The sequence below is a fragment of the Chiloscyllium plagiosum genome, unplaced genomic scaffold (assembly GCF_037043375.1).
Source record: "Chiloscyllium plagiosum isolate Xiang-an unplaced genomic scaffold, Cpla_swu_hap1 HiC_scaffold_20, whole genome shotgun sequence".
Classification (NCBI taxonomy): domain Eukaryota; kingdom Metazoa; phylum Chordata; class Chondrichthyes; order Orectolobiformes; family Hemiscylliidae; genus Chiloscyllium; species Chiloscyllium plagiosum.
This window is the reverse complement of record NW_028270158.1, coordinates 73,662,740-73,670,446: the sequence shown is the minus strand read 5'-3', so window position 1 is coordinate 73,670,446 and position 7,707 is coordinate 73,662,740. Positions and strand designations below refer to the sequence as shown.

The following is a 7,707-nucleotide window of genomic DNA, read 5'->3' as shown; positions in this document are numbered from 1 at the left end:
TTAGAGTTGAACTAAATAATGTTGGGAAGTTGTCGAGACAGTATTTAAAAGTATCGCAGCAAATGGTGAAGCAGGAAGTGTATGAGAAATCAAAGAATCACAATTTTGCCGCTGGGACTAATGCAATTATTTAAAATTCATTAATCTGTGAAACTTTAAAGCAAGGTTTAAAATACCTTATCAAATTGAGAGGAAATTGAGTGAGGTTAGCTACTTGATAGGGGCTCCAGTCATGAAGGACTCTCATAGAATGTGATGGGAATATGCTCTAACTGTATTTTGGCAGAGAACGAACGCAAGAGGAGAATGTGTTTTTTACTACGACACACTGGGAAGAACCAATGTCAGGGAATTCTGCATTGGAAGTTCCTGAAATAAAATTGGACAATGCAAAAGTTGTCCAAAAAGTTATTCAGTTATCTTCCAGAAGAAAATCGAAAGAGTTATTACTCTTGCATGGGGAGATCTGCTGAAATCTACTGGAAATTAATAATCTAATTGTAGATGATGTAAATATAGGAGATGCTGTTCTGACTCTGTAACACCCTTGCAGGCATAACCCTTTAAAGTTGTAGAGGTTCATAAGGAGATATCACGTATGCACCAATATGGCATAACCGAAGTGAGTTTCAATGAATAGAGTTTACCCATCATCATGGTGCCAAAGCCAGAAAAGACCCAACAGTAATGTGTGGACTACCACAAAATCAATGTTGTTAGAAAGACTGATGCGTATACATATCTGCAGTTGGAGGACTGTGTGGAAAAGATTGGAGGAGCAACTTGCATTTCTTAGTTGGACTTCCTCAAAGGTTACTGGTAGGGAACTTTGTCAGAAAGATCAAAGGCAATTTTGTAACGCCAACTGGCCTGCAGAAATTTAAAGTAATGCCGTTTGTACGAAAAACACTTCAGCCACATTTCAGAGGATAACTGACAGGGTAATTGCCGAATACGCAACTGATTGGTGTATATTGTGCCTGGTGACTTTCAGACTCTCGTGGATTGAATATTTACAGCATTTATCGGGCTTTTTTGATCGAATGCGGAAGTCAAACTGGTTTGTAAACCTAGCTGAAAGTGAATCTGCCAAAGCCAAAGTGACCTTCCTGGGAAACGTCGTTGAACACGGACAAATAGCCCCACGGGATGCGAAATCGAAAGTTACAGGGGGCTTTTACACATTGTTGACGAAAAGAGCAGTACTAAGGTTCCCCGCATTGTGTGGTTTTTGCTGAAAGTTTGTGCTGAATGTTAGCAGTGGGACTATTCCATTCACCGAACTGTTAAAAACAGACAAGAAATTTCAGTGAACACAAGACTTTCAAAACGTTGTTTTTCTCGGAGCAGAGCTGATTGTGAGGAGACATGATTGACGTGTACGAAATAATGAGGAGCAAGGAATTACAGATTGAAGGAAACATTTGCTCTTGATCGATCACCAGGGTTTGTAGATTTCAGATAAGATGCAGAAAGCTTTGAATAGACTGGTAGGAAAACTTTATCAGTCAGCAGGTTGGAGACTCTAGAACTCACACTCTATAAAGATCAGTTGGACAGTTAACCCTTCAATCTTCTCTGATTCCACTGGCCAAAGAGTTTCCAAAAATGCTCAAAGCAGAGCATCACCGCGAGCAACAGTTATTCGATCGGTGGCTTTATGAAATGGAAAGGTACCCATAAGTCACCTGCGCGACTATTCGGCTTCCCTCCTGTGATGACGCTGGGACATTGACTCTCATGTTCTCGGGGGCATTTAATGAAGGCATTCTCGTTCCTGCAGATGAGGAGCTCACACCTTATTTCGGCTTTTGAAAAATCAATTTTTAAGCGGGATTAAAATCTGCCCTGCCGGCGAGCCAGGTAGGATTCGAACCTACAGTCTCCTGATTCGTAGTCAGGCGCGTTATCCATTGCGCCACTGGCCCGATGCACAGGCTTAAGAGCCGTGATGTTAATACGGACACGGTTAATAGCAGTCATGTTCACCAGTTGAACAAGCAATAAAGATAATCACTGTCACTGCTTCAGTCTAATCTTCATCACCTTTCAAAGCAACGAATTTTCCAAAAAAAACACATATGTCCTCATGAAGCTTCCATTCACACTCTGTTTGCTTAGTCATTTAATGGAATGTGATGTGATGAATTTCGAATCCACTTCTTCAGCATAACTGACGTGAACGTGAGCCTAATCACCACATTGTATATACCAGTTAACTTTCAGAGGTTTCGAGTACAGTAACGACTTTTGCGAGTATGCAGGAAAGTGAATACTGTGAACCGAGCAAAAAAATCCCTTCATGGAAATTAATCCAGTGCAACGTCAATCATATAAGAACGGCAGATGACGTAAACATTCCTCTGCATCACTCTGCACAGATGCTTCTCCAAAAATTGACTCTTTGCAGAATTCTTCTTTGTAATTTAGACGGTCCCAGTTGTAGATATTCTTTCAATCCACAAACAAGTATCCTGCTGAAAACTACTTAATTAAGATTAAAATAGTTGACTATCTATTCGACCAGCTGATGTCCCAAAGTTCCGTGTTCCATGTCAATACAAGTTCTTGCAGGTGAAATTGGAGCTCCCAGCCTGATGTCCCACTGCTTCTTAATGCGTGGGAATTGAAGCCGCTGTCGTTAAGGCGGGAGCTTTTAGCCTCGATATTTCACGCGCCTCTGTATCATCAGAGAATGGCATTCCGCTCACCGATTGCATTTTCGCAGCCGCATGCTCGCGCTGAACGCCATTACCATTTCCAATTAGTGTTGGGTGCACTGCAAATCAATTTCTCTGATTCCACGCTATTGAACTGGGATTACATGACATGCCATTATATGATTACGTCAATAAGTGAGGAAATTGGTGAAGTAACCGATGTTAAAATACAGTGTTATTGAGAAATACATTTCAGCAATACCCTGCAGTATCCTATGACCCTTTGAAGTTTTGTAGATATCTCGCAAATGTAATATCCTACAACCTCCGTGTTGCAATCTCTACAGTCTGTCCGGACATAGAAGCTATATATTCAACCGAATCTGAGTTCCCACATCTCAGTCACTATTTGACAAATATTCCTTTGTGCGTGAGGTTCTGTTCTTCAATAACCTCTGCCACGATCCTTATTGCTTTTTGCATCGTGCTTTTCCATGTGGCGCGAGGATCATGAAATGGTTCTTCCTTGGCATTGTCAACACAGCAAGTTCTGCTAGAATCACTGTCACAGCAATCGGCATTTTTCCCGTTTTACTCCATGTAATGTGTGGTCAGCAAACGCTGAGAAAATCAATCTTTGTTTTACATGAAAATACTCTACATGGTGATAGGTTTCCTTCGTCAAACACCTGCTGTCTCACATCTTTGCGTTTCATATATCATAACCACCCTTTATCGGAGAAATCTCTCCCTCCCACAAGAACTAACTCGCCTAAACATCCACCCTCCCATTTCACTGAGGTATTGCACAATATAATACTCACATTTACACTGTTCATTCTGTACTGCTGCGGTCACTGTTTTGGGTGAAAGTGCTCAATCCCATGTTTAGCATCTTCAAGCAATTCAATCCATTTAGATGCAGCTGTTCTGTAATTAATCCTCGTGGAGCACCTTTTACTGTTGTGGTTCTGTTCGCCGAGCTGGAAATTTTTGTTGCAAACGTTTCGTCCCCTGTCTAGGTGACATCCTCAGTGCTTGGGAGCCTCCTGTGAAGCGTTTCTGTGGTGTTTCCTCTGGCATTTATATTGGCCTGTCCCTACAAATCTTCACCCAAACTTTGAACACCTTTTACTCACATGTACAATAGACGACTGGAGCATTGGACTCAGGAGAAGTGCACAGCGCAGGATTGAGCAAAAGATGTTTTATTGGAAAAGACAAGTTTCTGTGGCTTTCTCCCGTCATTTATTTCATTTGTTCCTTCGATTCCCCCGAAATATTGCGTGCAGTTCTGCAATTCACATTACAGTAGTCATGTGATCGCACTGGAAACCGTGCTGAAATTGACCAAGTTGAAAAGTTTAGGTTATGAAGACAGATTGTTTTGACTGGGGTTGTTTTCTTAAGGCAGAGGAAACTGAGGATACATGTTTCATCTGCACTAAGTAATGAGCGACATGGACAATGCAGACTAAAAGAAACGCTTCCTCTTGACCGATCAACAGGGGCATAGACTGTAGTTAAGAGGTGGAACGGATTGAGGAGAAATGCAGAAAAATCTCATCAGCAAGCGGATGGTTGAATCTGGATTCACTGTCTGAAGGGATGCGCAGAGGCGAACCCACATAACCTTCAGAAATACACGGATCTGAAGTTGAGTTGTTAATGCATACAAGGCCAAGTGATGAAAACGAATAAAGATAGTCAAGCGATTGCATCTGACGAAAGCATGTACAACGACCTTGAGGGCTGTCATTCTACACATACGTGGTATTTGTGTAGCTGTCCATGGTGGGCTCGCAGTTCTATTTTTTTCGCTTTCTTCGCTGGGACCCGGCTTTGATTCTCAGTCTGGGAGTTGGGGTTTGTTTTGATCCTAACAGCGACATCAGCAAAAGCAGACCACCTGCAAAGGGAGAGCTTTTCGTAGCTCGGATCAATTAATGACATCGAGAAATGAGAGACGATGTTCCAGTCTCTTAAAGAAGGGGGGCGGTACCTCGGCAGTCTCTGCTCATTCAGACAGTTCACTCTCGATTCTCCTCTGATTCCGCTTCCTAAAGGTTTTCCCAAAATTGTCAACGCTGAGAATTGGCTCTGCATCTTGTTACCTTCACAATCGCAGGTGCCACAGTGAACCTCGGAAAGTTGACAGGTGTAAAGGGCAGCGTGAGTGACGACGAATTCAGCTTGCCCGCCCCCCCCCCCCCCCCCCCCCCCCCCAGTGATGACTCTGGGATATTGACTCTGACGTTCGCAGGGGCATTTAGTGAAGGGACTCTTGTCCCTGCAGTTCAAGGTGCAAACCGCATTTCGGCTTCAGAACAGTCAGTTAGTAGTGCAATAAAGTCAGCGCTGCCCGCAAACCAGGTTGGAATCAAAACTCCACACAGCAGATCTGTAGTTCGGCACGTTATCCATTGTGCCACTAGCCCGATGTATGTGCTACATTGTGCGGTAAATTAGCTTGTATGTGAATTTGAAGCCTGCCATTCTTGCTCTTAAACCAAGTCAAAACTTTAACTACAATCTCTGGACCGTAACCAAGTGTATCATCCATTGTGACACTGTGATCGCGCGTGCTTGAGGTTGGTATTCTGCAGAGTTGTGATCCAAACACGGACATGACCAATCGTACTCATGTTCACAATAACCAGGAAAAATAATCACCGTTAATGCTTCATTCCAATGCTCCACTCTTTGTGCAGCGGGATGTTTTGTAACGAAAAGACATTCATCCTCATGAAACTTCCATTCACTTTGTGTCTCGTCAGCCATTCAATGGGCTCTCCGCTCATCTGATGAATTTCAAATTCCCTTTACTGATTTTGCTCCATCACTTTTGATATACTAATGCCTAATCACATCATCGTATTCAAGCTAATTTTCGAAGTCTGAAAGTACTTCAACGACCTGTGCGAGTTTACAAGAAATTGAATAAAATGAAATGAGCAAAAAAAAAATCCTTTCCTGCCCAGAGCAGAGTTAGCCATATGAGAAAGTTCAGAGACCGTAAACATTGCCTGCGTTTCTCTCAGTGCAGATGTCAATAGAAGATGCTCCAGGTAAAGTTGGAACTTCCAGCTTAATGTCCCGGTGCTCCCTGCTTCGTGTCAATGGAAGCTGCTGCAGTTGAGGTTGGAGCTCCCAGCCTGATGCGACGAATACCACGTCAATAGAAGCTGATCCATGCAATGTTGGAATTCCCAGTCCCCGGCATTTCAATTCACTCTATACTTTCAGTGAAAAACTTCACAATCAATGATTTCATTACTGAACACATATCTGCTGGCTCATGGCCATCCGCATTTCCAGTTTGATCTTCGCTGCTGCACCACACAGTTTCTCGTATTTCAGGCCTGAAACCTGGCACTATATGATATTCCACAGCAGTGGTCACTTCCTTGTATGACGAAATTGGTAAAGTAGCCGATGTTAAACTACATTTCTTTTGCAGAAATACATTCCAGCAATTCCCTGCACTATTCCCTGACGCTTTCATTTTCTGGAGAACTATATCAATCTTCGCCTTCAACAATCTAAGTGATGAAATATCCATCGGCTCTGGAGATACCGAAGTTAACTATTCAGCCCACCATGAGTTTGCATGTCTCAGTCACTGTTTGTCAAGTATTCCTACTGTTCATGTAGTCCTGTTCCTAACATATCCTCTGCCACTATCTTTACTGCTTTTTGCATCATGCTATTCCCTGTGGTGCCGGTATCGTGCAGTGGTTAGCGCTTTGCGTTGTGGCAGCAGAAAGATCATCAGCAATTTGACTTCCAGTATTGTCACTTGTTCCCGTTTTATGCAGAGTAATACATGCTTCACAAAAGCAGGAGCGAATCAATCTTTTTTGACATGAAAATATTCGTCGAGGTGATGATTTTGCTCCTTCAAATCCTCGCCCTTTCACATCTCTGCTGTCTATGTATCAGGATTCAAACCCACCCATTCTCGGAGATTTCTCCCCATCACACGATCAGTAACCCTACTTTCGGTTCATCCTCCAATTTCCCAGCGGCATTTGGCAATCAAGTACTCGCATTGATATTGTTCTGTCTGTGCAGCTGCAGTCAATGTTGTTGGGCGAACGTGACCCAATCCCACAGTTAGGCCCTTAAAACCAGTCGATCAATTTACATACTGCTGTTGTGAGATCAGTGCTCATGTAGCACTTTTTACTGGCATGTTCGGGAGATCACTGGAATATCAAGCTCAGGAAAAGGACGCAATGCAGTATTTTGCAAAGGGTGTTTTTTTTTAAAACGATCAGTTTCTCTGTTCTAATTTCAATGGAGAAGAGGAGATTGTGAAGAAACATGATTGAATTGTGCAAAACAATGAGAGATAAAGGCATGTTCGGATGAAAGAAATGGTTTCACTCGGGCAAACGCCAAGTGGTGTAGACTAAATGTAAGAGGCAGAAAGTTTTCAGTAATTAGCAGTAAAAACGTTATCCACCAGTGGTGGTGGATAAATCGGCAACTCATTGTGATGAAATCAACACAACCTTCAGAGGTATTCAATCTGTATTTGTGATGCTAAGGCATACAAGGCAAAGGGATGGAAAATGGAATGAGGATAGTCAAGCGGTTATTTCTGCCAAGAACGCGTCCAACACATTTGAGGGCTGTCACTCTACGTGCGTCTGGTCGCTGTGCTCGTCCCTGGACGTGTCGTGGTTCTGAATTGGCACTTTTACCACTGCGGCCCGGGTTCAATTCCCAGTAAGGGCTGTTTTGTTCAGTATCAACAACATGGGCTTCTGTGATAGGATTCCATTCAATGCTTCGAATCAATCAATGTGTCCACGAACATCAGGGTCAATGTTCCAGCCTCTTAAACTAGGAGAAGGTGCCTCGGCACTCCATGAGCCAACGTGAGACTGAGATATTTATTTTGTTTCCTTGCAATTACGAGGAACCGCAGCGATTGGGTCGTTGGGTCTGTGAAATTGAAAAGTGCCGATTCGCAGTGTGTGGGATTATTTGGTCTTCCTCACTTGTGATGACGCTGCGACATTGACTGTGATATTCTCCG

General features: G+C 43.0%; 1 non-coding gene across 1 annotated transcript; it reads right to left on the bottom strand.

Annotated features, from left to right (window-relative positions):
• Positions 1–1,855: 1,855 nt before the first annotated feature.
• trnar-acg (transfer RNA arginine (anticodon ACG)) lies at positions 1,856–1,928 on the bottom strand. The gene has a single exon. It is a non-coding gene; the product is annotated as a tRNA-Arg (tRNA).
• Between the last annotated feature and the right edge of the window lie 5,779 nt (positions 1,929–7,707).